The 16,494-nt window shown below is 36.4% G+C and overlaps 1 protein-coding gene across 17 annotated transcripts in view; it reads left to right on the plus strand.

Moving 5' to 3' along the window:
• Nucleotides 1–16,494, plus strand: part of TFEC (transcription factor EC) — a 222,616-nt gene that overhangs the window by 74,309 nt on the left and 131,813 nt on the right. For 2 of the 17 annotated variants that reach the window (XM_072783349.1, XM_072783361.1), the window contains one exon: nt 15,725–15,846. The exons of the other annotated variants lie outside the window; for them this stretch is intronic. The gene's annotated coding sequence lies outside the window, so the exon portion shown is untranslated. The remainder of the gene's footprint in view (nt 1–15,724; nt 15,847–16,494) is intronic. 17 annotated transcript variants of the gene reach the window in all.

The following is a 16,494-nucleotide window of genomic DNA, read 5'->3' on the forward strand; positions in this document are numbered from 1 at the left end:
AGAATATTAGACTGATAACAGAAATTTATGATTGCATTCTGGGATTCAAATGTCTTTTTCCTTCTGCATGATTTTCCATTCCTGTCTTCTAAATTAGGGGAGGGAGTTTTCTGTAAATTAACATATAGACTAGACTATACACACTTTTCATAGCAAAGTTCTTTATAATCCTTCTATTTGCTTCTGTCTTGTAAAAGTTTGATAAAAGCTCAGAACAGTTACCTGGAAATTTACATATCTTTTAAACTCAGATTTGTAAATGAGCAGAAAGGAGTTTGCCAAACAAATGTGTGTGTGTGTGTGTGTGTGTGTGTGTGTGTGTTCTTGCATTTCTGGTGGCAGAAGTATGATAATATAGATATGAATTCAGACAAATATATTGAATCATTAACATTATAATGTGAGGGCAATGAGAGTACTTGGTGTTGAAGGTAGCAGGGAACCACCATCAAAGAGGAAAAAGTGCATCAGGAAAAGACATCTGGGGGAATTGCAGTAGCTTCTGCTTCTTCCCAATTTGGCTGAGAAATAGCTTTAGAAAGTATTAAAATGTAAGAATATTATGAACCAGAAAGGTAACAAGAGAAACACCATATAAAAAGATTAGTGTTCTATATCTTGTTCTTTTACCACTTTGTTGGTGAGTATTAGAAATTAATTATATAACTCTTAATACACAGGTGATATTGAATATTCTCTGTATGCTTATTGAAATATGTTGTGCCAATGTAAATCAATATATGAGAAAGAAAATACAAATAGGTGTTTCCCTTGTATCTCTCAGTAACAATTCTTCCTCTACATTATACATCCTATTAGTGTACAGCTTATCTATGTTGCCCTCTTTGGCCCAGTCACACTCACACACTGCTGCTGTATTACTCTTAACTACTTGCCTTTAAATAACACTTTGTCAAGTTACTTGTGTGTGTGTGTGTGTGTTTTACCAATCTGAATATTTGTATAGTCTTTGAGTTTATAAGGCTTTTCTTTATTTTTTTAAAGATTTATTTATTTATTTATTTATTTATTTATTTATTTATTTATTTATTTTTGATAGAGAGAGAGAGAGAGGCAGAGACACAGGAGGAGGGAGAAGCAGGCTCCATGCCGGGAGGCCAACGCGGGACTTGATCCCAGGACTCCAGGATCATGCCCTGGGTCAAAGGAAGGTGCTAAGCCACTGAGACACCCAGGGATCCCTATAAGGCTTTTCTAAATTTAAAACCAAAGCCAGCAACCACCTAACCCCCAAAGACCAATAGATGAACTACTAAAAAAAGAAGTAAGCCAAAGGATGTATAGCTTCTCTAAAGCACAAACTAAATGTGCTCTGAAGTAAAATTCAAAACAGTCAATAAAACTGAATTTGTGAGCATACTAGTGTGAAGTTATACTCCCTATATCTAGGGAGATAAACCAAGTTAAATTCATATCAAACAGAACATCATATATGAAGCAGAAATATTTGTTAATTTGCTAGTAGAGAGAAAAGAATGATTATCTTAAAAGGGGTGAGAATTAGGTAATTGAAGTGTTCTCATCAACAACAACAGAGGCCCGCAGATAATGGAGTAGTGAAGGGAAATAATTACAACCTAAAATTTTATACCTAGCTAAACTATTACTCTAAGGTCAGGGTAAAAAATAAATCTATTTTTAGAAATACAATTATTTTTAAAAAACTTATTCATCAAGAGTAAAACTGGTGCCATTACATGAAACAATGAACAAGAAATAATAAATGTCAATAGATCTATTTATTGGCTGTATGAAACAACTAATTTTATTATTTTTTAATTTATTTTAAAGACAGAAAGAGAGAAAAGGAGTGAGCAACGGGGAGGAAGGGAAGGGAGAAGGAGAGAGAGTCTCAAGTGGACTTTGTGCTAAGCATAGAGCCTGATGTGGAGTTTCATCTCACGACCCTAAGATCGAGACCTGAGCTGAAACCAAGAGTCTGTTGCTCAACTATGCCACCCAGGCACCCCTCTAATTTTTATTTTTATAAATCAAAGCTAAACTAAAACTGTAGGCCAGTACTACTCAAAGTATGGTCATCAGAATGGCGCTCATGCATGAATTACTTGTTATTGATCTGCAGTAAATACAAGAATTGAGAGTAATTGATTAAAATTTTTTTAAACATTTGTGCCTCAACATTATTGATTGGGAAGATTACTCTCACCTACTAAAAGCAGAGATTATTACATTGGATTAAAAAACCAGAGATGAACCATTTTCAAGAGCTCCATCTAAAATAAAACCTCTCAAAAAAGTTGATATTAAAACAAAGAACAATAAGCCAGGAACCTAACATAAAAAATCTGATAGCAATATTTAAAACAGATAAAACTTTCCATCTGAACTGTTCCAAACTCCTAATATTACTACTTCTCTACACAGAAACACTCCTCCTTCCCCTCTGTCTCAAGAATTCTCCTTTCAGGAGTTCTCTGTTCTCTTGCTCCATTCTGGACTAGTTGCTGTGTAGACCCAGGACATAGTGATCCTTTGGGTGTCCTTGGTCTTCTCCTCTGTTGGAGTCCCAGTTTTTAGTTTTTTGATTTCCATTTCCTTTCTGTTTTTGTTTATAGTCACAATTGACATACATTATTCAGTAGTGGATCAAATGAATATGCAAGGGAAATGAAATTTCAAGATTTCTCATATTTGTGAGATTTTTTCCCCACCCTCACATCTACCTAATAATTAAGCTGGTAAAGAATTCTAAACCAAAAGTCATTTTCCCTCAAATTTTGAAGGCTTATCTCCATTGTGTTCTAGCTTCCCAGGTTACTAGTATCAATTCCACCTCAAGTTCTGATCTTACGTTCCTTTTTCACTAAAATTTCTTGATAGTGTGATTTTTGTCATTCCTTAGGCTAGTTACTTGATGACCTTCTCAATCTGGAAATTAATTTCCAAATCCAGAAATTAATCTAGGAAACTTCATTTATTAATTATTTGATCATTTCATTCCCCTCTCCTTTTTTTGTCTTTATGAATCTCTTAGTTGTTCACTTAATTACTTATTTCCTATTTTTGTCCTCTCTATTTCAATCACATTTTTGTTTCTGCATCTTAGGATGGTCTCTAATGTTTATTTCGTTAGTCAAAATTGATTTTTTTTTTCATTTTTTAGTGCATCCCAATTTCTAATTCATAAGATACATCCTTTTGTCATTCTGGGGCTATATACTTTAAGCTTCTTTTTTTTTTTTCTCTCATTGTCTTGTTTTCTGTAAGTTTCCTATAACAGTCTTTTGGGGGAGTTTTTTTGTACCGCTTGGTTTAATTTCTGTAATGTGTAAATCTCTCACCTTCCAACATCTTGCAATAGTGCTAAAGGTAGGGTGAGGACACGGACAGCTAACTGCTCCTAGCCAAAAAACTGTGATATCAAACTGGTTTCCCTTGTTGCCATCTGTACAAGCTCTGAGATTTCGGTTTATTCACTTCTTATACAATCATTCTAGATGGTTTCCAAATCTACACCTTTAGCTCTAATCTCAATTGTCCTATATTATAATTCCCAAATGGATATTTCCTCTTGGAAGGCACTTCAAGCTGAAAAATATGTCTTGATGAAGTAGTCAACTCTATAAAGACCAGTCTTACTTCTCTTTTATTCTTAGTTTCTTTACATGGCATCATCTTTGAGTTCATTCTTTCAGTGACCCTTCATATTTCATCGATTCAACCAAATCTCCATCAATTTTGTCTCTGTAGGATCTCTTGAAATTACCTTTTCCATTTTGTCCCGATCACTATGATACATACCACCACCTTTACTTTTTCCTTAAAGTAGAGTAATATAGCTTCTAAATGGATTCCCCAATGCTTCCACATTCAAGGCCATTACATGAATTGTCATCTGGTTACTTGCCCCAAAGCATAATGGTGAGTGTATCACTGAGCTGCTCAAAATTTCAATGACTTCTTGTTTGCTAGAGAAGCCAAATTCCTCAGCCAAGACTTGAATGACTTCCATATTCTAGTTCCAATGTAGCTTTCCCATTTCCTTCCTCATTGTTTCATGTCACATTTTCTATATTTCCCAGTGACAGAAATTAATGTTCTTATAGCTATCCTAGATTTACCAGCTTTGTGCCTTTGCACATGATAAAACCTCTGCCTGAAATACTTGAATATCCCTCAACCCTGCATATTTGAACTATGCATATACATCAAGACAAATCACTGTCTATCTCTTCTATCAAGTAATCTCTTATCCCCATTTTACTGTACCTGCCATACATTTCTCATTAGACATACTGCTCCTGAGAGTCAATTGAGTAGCTGTTTTATTTTTTACTCCCCAAATGCCTAGTATTGCATCTTGCCACCTGTGGACCTTTAATATTTGTTGAGGAGTGAAAATATAGACTTTATGCATAATATGTGGTATACATACTTAAAACCTATCATGAAATTATTTACTATTTATTGAATATATGTTGGCCTTCTTATTCCAGGAAGACCCTTGAGGACAGGGTCTCTGGCATTTTATTCTGTTTCCCTCTACAGTATCTTGCATGATGCCTTGCATATGTATTCCTCTTTTGTGGTAAAACAGCAATATATACAGCATACAAGTAATTGTCCTTCTGTGATATCTTTGAAATGTCAGTTTGAGGAATTGGGGGGAAATTTACATAGGAGAAGCATTTTTTTTTCTCTCCTCAAGATAGAATCAGCTGCTACCCCTTAAAATAGTCTAATTATTTTACTGGAGGCCTAGTTATAAAACTACTTGCAGTTGCACTAGAAATAGAATTCTGGTGTCACTTAATGAGATTTTTCAAGTTCACATTACTTATTCTGCAGACTTCTTCATTTGAGTAGATTGTTTAATATTTTATTTGTTTTATTATTCACATTTTGGGGGTAAAATATTTCCGTTCACATTCGAAGTTGGTTGAATTGTCTGCCAGAGTTGGAGTGCAGAGAACTTTCTCTTGGTCCTGTCATTTCCAAGTGTGCCACTCCTCCTCTGTCTGTAATTCTCATCCCTGGAGCAGGTTTTCTGCTGCTGTCCGAGAAGTGAAACCTTGTCTTACTCTAGAATGCAAGTGAACATTTCCTTACCTGCTTAACAAACTTGCTTTTCCTCCTGTGTTTCCCTGCTTTGCATCTGTGAAGGGAGATGCTCTCACTGCCTGCACCCAGAGCAACTATATTCCACGGCAAACTTCTGATTAAATTGTATATTTTGAAATGTATTTAAATGTATCCTCGTGTTTTGGGGGGTACTTTTCTATGTAATATGTCACTACTATTTTACATGACAAAGGTGGATAGAATTAGTTTTTTTCCATGCATAGAATATAACTCCAGCGATCTCACCCCATTCTGCATTCCCCCATCTCCCCTTGTCCCCCACCACCAGACCACCATCCCTTTCTAGGTCAGCCATTTACATTTTTGCACTCTCATATTATGCTGAGGTTTGTGGAAGGCATATCGAAGCCATGAGACTTCCTTTGCAGGCATAACACATGTAAAACAATTAGAAAACAAAATAGTAAACTCCGTGGCAATAACCATGAATGTAAGAAAGTAGAGAAAAAAAAGAAGGGAGCTTGGCAGAAACAGTAGGGGAAAACTGAGAGAAAGGTGGACTTGGAATTGGCCCAGAGGACTGAAAGGTGGGTAAAAGGGTGGTTGTGTTTGAGATCTGGGAGTGGCGAAGCAGCACTGAGGAAAACAGCCTAATGCACAGGCAATATGTGTGCTAAGTAGAGTGTGGGGTTATGCAGGTGAGACCAGGCTTGTTAAAGATCACAACGGGGTCCACCTAAGCATTCGAGCTTTGAATAGGGAAGTGGGATGACAAAAATGACATTTAAAGGAATTGGCCTCAGTCAAGATGCAGAGGGGCTTAGGGCCTGTAATGAAAGGAGAGCAACTCAAAATGTGACAAAGTAGACGGTTCATTGTGCAGATTAAAATAATGGTAACTGTAAATAAAATGCCTTAGGGACAATTTAGAATTATAAACCAGGAGGAAGGAAGGCCCAACCCCACTCAACAGATTTGAATTTCACTGCACTTTGTTCAAGTGCAATTATCCTGCTGGGGCCACTAGGTGGTGATCTTTGTTAGTCGGTAACGTGATTCTTGAAAGAGTTCAGCGGTTGCAAGAAAATCCCTGTTTTTGTTTCGTACAGTTCCTGATCTTTGGCATTCACACCCATGGCTATACATCCATAAATGTTTTTCCTTCTCCTTTATTCTTTTTTTGGTCTGTCAGGTAAGAGAAGGGAAGGAAGGAACATGGGAAGGAAGTACATTTTAGGTCTCAGTCCTCACGCTTGTTTGGTTTTTTTTTTTTTTTTATTTATTTTTTTTTTTTTTATTTTTTTTTTTATTGGTGTTCAATTTACTAACATACAGAATAATACCCAGTGCCCGTCACCCATTCACTCCCACCCCCCGCCCTCCTCCCCTTCTACCACCCCTAGTTCGTTTCCCAGAGTTAGCAGTCTTTACGTTCTGTCTCCCTTTCTGATATTTCCCACACATTTCTTCTCCCTTCCCTTATTTGCTTGTTTGGTTTTAACACCGTTCCTGGCATTTCCCAATCCTGGTCACCGCCCTGTGGAAGGGTGGAGCAGGAAAAGGCACCATGAATCTTGACCTTCTTGGTATCCTCTGCCAGGGGTTGTCTAGGGAAAACCCAGTGTCGGCTATGGTGCGGTGAATGGGGCGAGGTGGATAGGTGGCCTGCCTGAGGGACCCTTCCCATTCCATCACCCTGTTTTACTGGGCCCCCACCCTCATTATGTTTTCTCTCCCTGGAACCTCATCTTCTGCCCCTACAGAGGCCCCACCATGATGGAGTTTATAAGCTACACCACAGGGTACTTATTCCAAGCTGAAGAAAGCCCGCTACCTGGCAGGTGGAAAGGGAGGCAATTTGTCAGAGGGCCTGGCACTGCCAATGCTTGTTGAATGAGTGATCAAAAGATGAATGAATGAATGAGCATCTGGAATACAGTGGAGGGACGGGCTGGTCTCAGAATGCTGAATGAATTTTCCATGGAAATCGCTGTATATGTGTGTTGTGTTCTTTAGTACGGTTGGTGGGTATTCCGGATGACCTGGTGCCTTGGACCCTGCGGACATAGAGCGCAGCCACCATGGTTGACATTGTTCTGTGGGGAAATGCTTTGTGAGTTTCAAACATTTAACTTACTAATGAACTTTTGTTAACCTGTGACTTTATAAGAAGTTCTTATTAAATTAAATAATAGCACAGTTCATAAAAGTCACTTTTGAAGTGCTTAGTCACAGCAACATGTAATTAACAGCAAAGGCGTAAAGTGCAAACACTTTTTTTAACGCCGAGTTTCCTGATGATCTTTAATAAACCCTTGTAATTGTAACAACAATTACAACTTCAGTGGCTTCGGTGTGTCTGAAGGCTCCTCCTAAATTTATTTCCAACGTTTCCCTGTAGAGAAGAAATTCTGGGCACCTACCTATAGCTGTACATCTGTTACCTGTTCTGAAAATGAGGTTGTCAATTTTATCTTTAGTGGAAGAAAGGAAGGTTATTTTCTTTCCTCCCAATAGCTAAATTTTAATGAATTTTTTATTTCACTGATTTAGTCTTGACTGCTTTTTCCTTTCCATTTGACCTTTTGGGCCAATCAGGGCTTTTAACCAAGAATCAAAGAAATCTGGGTCCTGGCTTAGGCAAATCCCAGATTCATTTCTTATACCTTATTTCCCTGCCTTATCTCTGTCTGACAGAGATAATCACCACCTGACATTAATAATTTAGAACTCTGACCCAGAAATAGTGAGCCTGTAACACAAAATGTATTGATAGCAAGTCGAGAATGGTGCTATATGTAAAATGATCATTTACTCTTTATTTACTTTTTGAGGTGAAATTCATATAACATAAAATTCACCATTTTAGCCACTTTGAAGTGTACAGTTTCGCGACTTCTGGTGCATTCACCATAATATGCAACCATTACCACTACTAATTCCAGAACATTTTCATCACCCTAAAAATAAACCGTTACCCATTAGGCAGGCATCGCCCATTCCTCCCTTCCTCTAGCCCCTGACCACTACTAATCCACTTTTTCTCTGTAGGGATTAGCCTATTCTGGACATTTCACATAAATGGAATTAGGCAGTATGTGGCTTTTTTTTTGTGTCTGGCTTCTTTTAATTAACATACTTTCCAGGTTCATCTATGTCATTCCTTTGTACAGCCAAATAGTATTCCATCGTATGTATGCAAAACATTTATTTATCCATTTGGGCTGCTTCCACTTAATTGGCCATAATGAGCAATGCTGCTATTAATATTCATGTCCAGATTTTTGTTTGAATGCCTGTTTTCGGTTCTCTTGAGTACACACCTAGGAGTGGAATGACTGGCTCATATGGTAATTATATGTTTAACTTTTTTTAGGAACATACTTTTATTTTTATATATGCCAATACTGGTTATTCTTCAGAAGATTATTGGATAGGACTTATTATTGCAACCACAGATACTATTTACACATGATGTCTTGGACTGTGATATTAATCTATTAGTCTACTAATTCTTGTTTTTGTATTCAACAGTAAAACTTAAAAGACAGGGTAACTCTGACAGTTAAGGAAATAGGGAAATGGTATGTCTTCAATCAAAATCAGTGAAGCACTCCTCTTCCCATCCCGTGCTTTCATTCAGTAAACACTCACTGTGTTCCAACTGTACACCAAGGATGCATTTAGGAACTTGGGATACAGACAAAAAGACAAAAAGATTTTACCCTCATAGAACAGGGATGTAAGAATATAAGAAGGTAGAGAGTATTTTAGGTGTGGTTAAGAGCCAGGAAGACAATTATGTGCGGAATTGGTATGAAATTTCTATCAGACTATAAAATCAGTGCTTCTCAAATTGTAGTGTGCTTGAGAATACCTTGGGATATTGTTGAACTACAGGTTTGAATTCAGTGGATCTTGGGTGAACCGTGAAAGTCTGTCTTTTCAACATATTCCCAGGTGATGCCCATGATGCTTTGGGTTAGGCAGAAAAGGCCTTACTGTTTAATGATTTTTTAGCAGGGACATGAATATGGAGTATGTATCAAGAGCCAGCCTAGTCAAAATGAGAGAGAAGGAAATTCTGGGGAGAGGAAACAGCTTTTGCAAAGGCTCCATGGACGGAGTAGGCTTGGCATGTCTGAGGGAAAGTGCTGTAGAGTAGCAATCCCTCCCTGACACGTAGTTGGTTAGACAAACAGAACAAGCCAGAACTCCTTGACCCCCCATTATACCAGTTACAGCCTATTCCCCAACAACAAATGAATGAATTCCTTCTTAGATCTAAGGGCACCTTTGAATCAGCTTCCTTTATCTTCAACGTATTTTTGCAAAAATATCTTCTCGCACACTACATACTGCAGTTCTAGTATCTTTCTAACCTTTGATTTTTTTTCTTTTTCTTTTTTGTACCTTGCCCTTTTCACTTAAGATTGTAAGCATGTCCAATGAAATTAACTATTCTGAAACACGATTTTATATGGATATATCAAGGTATATTTAGAAGTTCCTGGAGTTTTGTAGTTCTTTGTTGTTTTAATTCTTTTTGGGGGGGACTATTATAAACAAAACTATGACAAATATTATTTTCTATAAATCTAACAGTACATCTCCAATTAGTTTCTTAAATAAATTTTTAAAAATGTAATATCTAGACTTTTGATAAACAAAGCTTAATTGCCCTCCAGAAAAAAATGTTCTATTTGTACTGTCAGCAAATAGTCCTTATTTCACCCACCTTTCCCCCATATTAACTGATAGAATAATCCTTTTTTTTCCTTTTTATTGAGACACAATTTACATACCATAAAATTCATTCTCTTAGAGTGTACAATTCAGTGGTTTTATAAACGTTGTATTCATGTTTGTGCATGTAATTTTATTTTTCTATATTAAAGATTTATTTATTTATTTGAAGGAGAGGGAAAGAGTGCAAGTGCATGAGCAAGGTGGGGAGGGGCAGAGGGAGAGGGAGAGAATCTCAAGCAGACTCCAGGCTGAGCCCAAAGCCCAACACAAGACCCTGAGATCATGACCTGAGCTGAAATCAAGAGTCAAGTGCTTAACTGAGTGAGCCACCCAGGTGTCTCTTGTGCATGTAATTTTAAAATTTTGTTAAATTTATTATGTTTAAAGTCTTGTTATTTACAATTGTTTTTTGGAGTTTCTCTTAGGTTTTCTATCTGGTTATTTGGATCATTACAAATAATAATCATATATTATTTCTTTTAGTTTTAACTCCCTTCTCTCTCCTGACCTATTTTGTTGGCTGGATCCACACTTTTCTCAATTATTGATAAGATTATTTTGCTCTATAACATAGGAGTTTGGAAAGTCAAACTGATCTGGATTTAGTATCCCACTTATTAAATGTGTAGTGTGGGGCAAATTACTTGTGATTGTTGAGTTTCATTTTCTCCATTTGGTAACAGTAAGGAGCATTCATAAATAGACTTATTAAAAATGTTGAAGGAGATAACAGATATAAAGTGCTTAACCAAGTGTTTTGTATATGGCAATATTGATTCCTTTTTCATGACTATCTAAAGATCAATGCTGCCCAGGAAATAAAACCATGTGACAATGATACACAAAAGAAGAGTTGTGCTACTATTAAATTATGTTCATATAAATATAGTTGTTGTTGAATAATATCTTCTAGACACCCTTAAACCAGACTATCTCCACCTTTTTCTATATATAATTATTTTATTTTATTTATTTTTTAATTTTATTAGGCTGTTTACCAAAACCAGGATCCCATTTATGCCAGCTCAGAAACATAGCTGTTTATAGCATTAAAAATCTCCAGAGAATTTGCATTCTCCCTTGGATAACAGAAGTGTCTCATAGCCCTTACAGCCATAAATTCTTAATCCCCAAATTAGATACTTCCTACTGTACTTTTGGACTTTTCTCTTCAGTATAGTAATCTTTCATAACATTCAGCTATTGAGTTTGTTTTTGTTATAGAAAGATGTTAGACTATACTAGTCATGTCTAAATCCTTTAAATATACCTCATTTATTACTTTCAAAAATAATAGGATAGCCCTGAACAATTGTATACAGGTGCAGGATTCATCTAGGGGGTAAAAGAGGCACCAAAATGCCTTAAAGTTAATTTCCCCATTAGGAAAAGACTCTGGCAGGCAGTCAATTGATCAAAAGAAACTGTTTAAACTTGTAATGCAGACACAATCAGCTGTTATTTTTAATATATAATTGAGCAGAAACATTTTAGTGAAGAGCTTAATAATAACTCTGAATAATAATACAGGCTATTTTGTAACTCGCAAACATTTCCCGTTGTGAAGATGTTTGAAGTAGAGGAAATAAATAATTGAATAGAAAGTTTTAGTGTTTTGTAGATGCCAAGAAGTGTTTTTCTTTGTTAGACTGACCATCAGCAGTGGTATGAAATGATGATTTAGAGACAGGGTGAGTGAAATGTCTATTCTTGTCCCAAGTCAAGGCATTCAGTGAAAAAATCGCTTCAGGCCATAACTTTGGCATGCCATGGGTTAAATAAAGGTCAACTCCAAGTGAAAAATAAAAATCAGTTGATCTTTTGGTGTTAAAGGGGCAAAATAGTTATCATTTTAGATGCTTTTAGTGCTCTTATAATTCAAGGATTTTGGATTTCTTTTTCCCTCAACTGAGAATTTTTAGGCCAGTGGTGTCCATAATGTATACGAGTGCCTGGGGGCATTTTGAAGGGGAAGAGAAGAAAATTTACCATATTTTTAAAAATGTTCTCACCTATACAGGCTCTTGCATGATATTTAATAACTCAGTGATGTGGCTAGCCCTCAGGGGTTTGCAGTGCTTTTTATATTCAAATTAATCATAACCATTTGGAACACAGGTTATCTGGAAAACTATGTTCTAAGCCCATTTTTGGCTCACTGTTTACTTCTGTAAAAGGATATCTAAATACAGACATAATTATTTTCCAGTATTTCTTCTAATTTATTTGTCTCTGTTAAGAAGATTGTGGTGGCAGTTTGTCAGGCAATGGGAGCTCAGGAGCTCCATGTCCCTTTGGTTTTTAATCTTGGGTCCCGTCTCATTCTTTAGAGAAGGATGAGGGCAGTACCTGCCCAGCTGGGTATTGAAGAGATTGCCCAGGCTGGTTCAAATGATGTAACCATCACATAGCAAGAGCTCATTAAAAAATCAACCTGAATTTGGGTTATTCTTATCCCTGCTCTGTATCTTCTGCAAAGAAAATACCGAAAACAGCAAAAATAGAGGCCTAGCCAATTATCTGGTGAATTCTGACACATACTAACAGCTGTGTAATAAGTGTGTGGTGAGGTGTTGCATGGGTGGTATAGATATCAGACACATCCAGCCCAGTGGTTGGAGACTTTCTTGGATTATCTGTGCAATTCAGATAATTCTCTAAAAGCAATCTCCCATAGGCAGGGGGATTCGGTAAGAAGTAAGTTGACAGCATCTTAATAATTCCTGGGATAAATCAGGCTGGATAGGTTTCTACCACAATTAATTTGTTTTTGAGCTCAAAAGAATGGGTGAAGTTTCTGAATATCCTTGCTGGAGACAATGGCAAAGCACAGACTCTGCCCAAAGTGGCACATGATCCAGAGTCAATGAGAAGAGTCCTTCCTGTCTTTTCTTTTTCTCTTGGTTAAAAGATGTTGATTATGATTATATTTGTTTGCATAGGCCAAAAAGGAAAACACCTAAGCTTGTGGGGTAAAATTCATTTCTCTTCTTTTAAGAAAATTCTTCCTCTTAGAACATAAAACCGGTTGATTTTTTTCCCTATTAAAAACCAATGTTTTATTCCTATTAAAAACTAACATAGGAAAAATCTTCCTGTGACTGGTGATAAATGATTGTGAAAATAAAGGCTTATCACAGATTACACTAGACCAGCCAGAGAGCCTTGGAGTTAAAGAATTAGTAGACCTTTCCAATGAGAGTCGGCCTGAAATTATGTCCATTTATGCGACATGTGTTCTTATTTGCTCATTCATAGAATAGTAGATTCTATTATTTTTAGAGTTGTAAGGGGCCTTAGAAGCACTGCACACAGAAGGTGGTCAGTCAATATTTGCTGAATAAATGCATGAATGTATTTTAATGTCCCTCTCATTGTTGAAACCTTTTCCATTTTTTTATGTACTACAGAAAGTCATTTAGCCTGTGCTTGAACATTCCAATGACTAAAAGCTTACAAAATTCAGAGGCAGCCCTTTTCATTGGTGGATCACTCTAATTATTGGATCTTTTTCTTTCTTCCTTTCCTTTTTTTTTTTTTTTTGAACCACATTTTATCACCATGTAATTTCCACCCTTAGGTTTTAGTTTGGTTTTATGGGAGAACATTAAAATAAATCTACTTCCCCTTTCACATGAAAGTTCATCACATATTTCAAGACAGCTATCATGTCCCCAATAATTCTTTTCTTCTCCAAACTAAACTACCATTTTTCAGTGGATAGTGTTCCCTGTTCCCTAACCATCTTTCTTATGCTTTTTCCTGTTGTTGTTTTTTTTTGTCAATGTTTCTAATATATTTATTTATTTTATCCTCTCTGTATAATGAGCAATTCTTGAATCAGCAACTGTGATAGCTATTTTATTTACATTATTTTATTTAATTCCCGTACCAACCATATAAAGTAGGTTTTTCCCAGCAAAAAGACTGTGTCAAGGCCAACCAGCTAAGAGACATGACTGGGTTCATACTGACTTTAGATAACCACTAAATCATGTGCAAGTATCTAATCCTTTCTTTGCCTCAGTTTTCTCACCAGTGAAATGGGGATCATTATCATCTTTACCTCCTAGAGCTGTCATGAAGATTAAGTGAAATAATATTTGTAAAGCACTTAAAAAAGCATCTGGCCAATAAAAAGCACTGTGTTTGTGAAACAAGTGAACCTAATTTATGCTTCCACACTATACTGTACTCTGTTTCTATAATATTTTTTAGGTGGATTTGGTGTCCTACACCAAGGTCCCCCAAGTATATCCACATCTTAATTCCCAGAACATGTGCATATTACTTCATATAGCAAAAGGGACCTTGAAGATGTGATTAAGGATCTTGAGATGGGTGGATTTTCCAGGTGGACCCAATGTAATCATAATAGTCCTTATAAGACGGATGCTTCCATTACAGTTAGGGAGAAAAACATGTGACCATGGAAGCAGAGATAAGAATGATATACTCTGAACATGGAGGAAAGAGCCACAAGCCAAGACATATACACAATTTCTAGAATATGAAAAAGCAAGGAAATGGATTCTCCCCTAATGCCTCCAGAAGGAACCATCCCTGAGGAGACCCTGACTTTAGCCCAAGGAAACTGATTTCAGATCTTTGTCCTGTAAGATTGTGTCATTTAAGCCACAAAATTTTTGATATTTTTTTATTGCATCCATAGAAAACAAATACTGCGAGTATTCCAAATTGTCTGATACCTTGCATTAGAAAGACCCCAAGTATAAAGAACCTGAGTTACATCTGTGATGAGTATCATAGGGATTGCATCCTAATCAACATCTAGGAAAATACATTTTATATCCAGAACATTCCTAGTTGCATGTGATATTCCTAATAACCTTGAGAAAGGAGTTTAATGAACAAGAAGCCTTGTTCTAACATCACTAAATCTGCCCTACTTCTTGGGTATCAGCCATGCTTTTGACAATCAGTGTGGGGGAAACTTGTCTCATTGGTCCTTCTGTTTCTATCCTCTGTCAAGTGTCCTCCCTCCCTCCTTTCTTTTATGGCCTCCTATGCAACTTTGAGAGTGAGATGCTCCAGTGTTTCTTTCTAGATGGTATCTTTCTTTTAGCCCCTCAAATGTCTGTGGTCATTCTCTGCCCTTCAATCTTAACTGAGGGAGTCTCTGATATTCCTTCCTGCTGGCTACGGTACATCTGTACTGTACATCTACATCTTGGATGCTGCTTTTGTGAAGCTTCAGTTGTTTTGAGGGGGCCAAAGAAATGTTTTTCCCTGAGATCTACATCATGTGGCACAGATTTACATGCCCTGGAACCCTACTTCTTTTTTTTTTTTTTTCCTACTTCCTTTTATATTCCTGAAGTTTGGATAAAAATCTGCAAAACCCTCATCTCCTTTAAAATTCCATCTCTCTCATTGTACCATGTAGGCCATTGTTAAAATTAAAGAGGAAAATTACTGCTTTTAGAAAAAAAAGACCTCTTAGGTTCCCTTTCTGTAAATTATCACAGGCTTGCGTATACCTATTAATTCATACCAATTTGTGGTTTGCTATGTTTTGTTTTTGTTTTAAAGGCCACAGAAATACTCTTTGCACACATTGAGTCTTTGGTCAACTGAACTCTCTAACTCTATTCCATATAAATTGACAGTGAAGCTGGATATTTCCCAATTTACATCTATTTACATTTTGAATTCAAATGAAATATTGTGTATTTTTCATATAAGTGGATTTGCCTCACTATTTTAGGCTATCACACTATTAATAATAATAGTAATTTATTGAGTATATGTATCTAGTACTATTAGGGGTTTAAAGTATTAAATTATTATTAATAATTATTACTAAATCATATTGTTATAATAATAGGATGCTAATAAGAATTTTATTTTTAAATGCTGATTTTTGCCATTCAATGTCTTTTCTCCCAAGTTAATTCCCCCCTATATTTGAGCAGGATCCATGCTACATATTTCTCTGAGTCCTGTTAAATATGTTAAACAGCAATGTGGGAATGAAAGGTTCTGTGTCCAACATTACAAATGTTACTCAAGGTCAGTTTCCCAAACTTCTGTACATTTGTCTTCAAGGGGCCCTAAAATATAGATATTCAAGGACTGAGAGCTATTTTTAATATATCCATAAGTGAAAATTTTGGGAAAAATTAGGCTCATGTTGAAATATTAATCAGCTCTCTTTGGGATTGATAGTTTTAACAACTTTGCCTCACTAATAACTGAGCTTGCATAGATTTATTTTACCAGTGAACACATTATAAAAGACTTTGTAAGATGCTTTGCTGAAATTAAGAACTGATATATATTATAATCCTCCTGACAATCACCTTAGGAAGACACATCACTAATTTTATTTTGTAGAATTCAGTATTAGTTTCCTAGGACTTTTATAACAAATTTAAGCCACAAACTGGGTGGCTTAAAACAACAGAAATTTATTCTGTCACAGTTCTGGAGGCCAGAAGTCCAAAATCAAGGTGTCAACAGGAGTGGTCCCTTCCTGGGGACTCAGAGCGAGATTTCTGTGCTGCTTCTCTCCTGACACCACTCCAGTCTCTGCCTCTATCATCACATGGAATTCTTCCCTGTGTCTTTCTTGTTTGTGTCTCTTTCCCTCTTTTCTATAAGGACTCCAGACGTATGGGTCAAGGCCTCATGCTACTCCAAGATGACCTCATCTTAACA

This window comes from Canis lupus, chromosome 18 (genome assembly GCF_048164855.1).
Source record: "Canis lupus baileyi chromosome 18, mCanLup2.hap1, whole genome shotgun sequence".
NCBI classification, from domain to species: domain Eukaryota; kingdom Metazoa; phylum Chordata; class Mammalia; order Carnivora; family Canidae; genus Canis; species Canis lupus.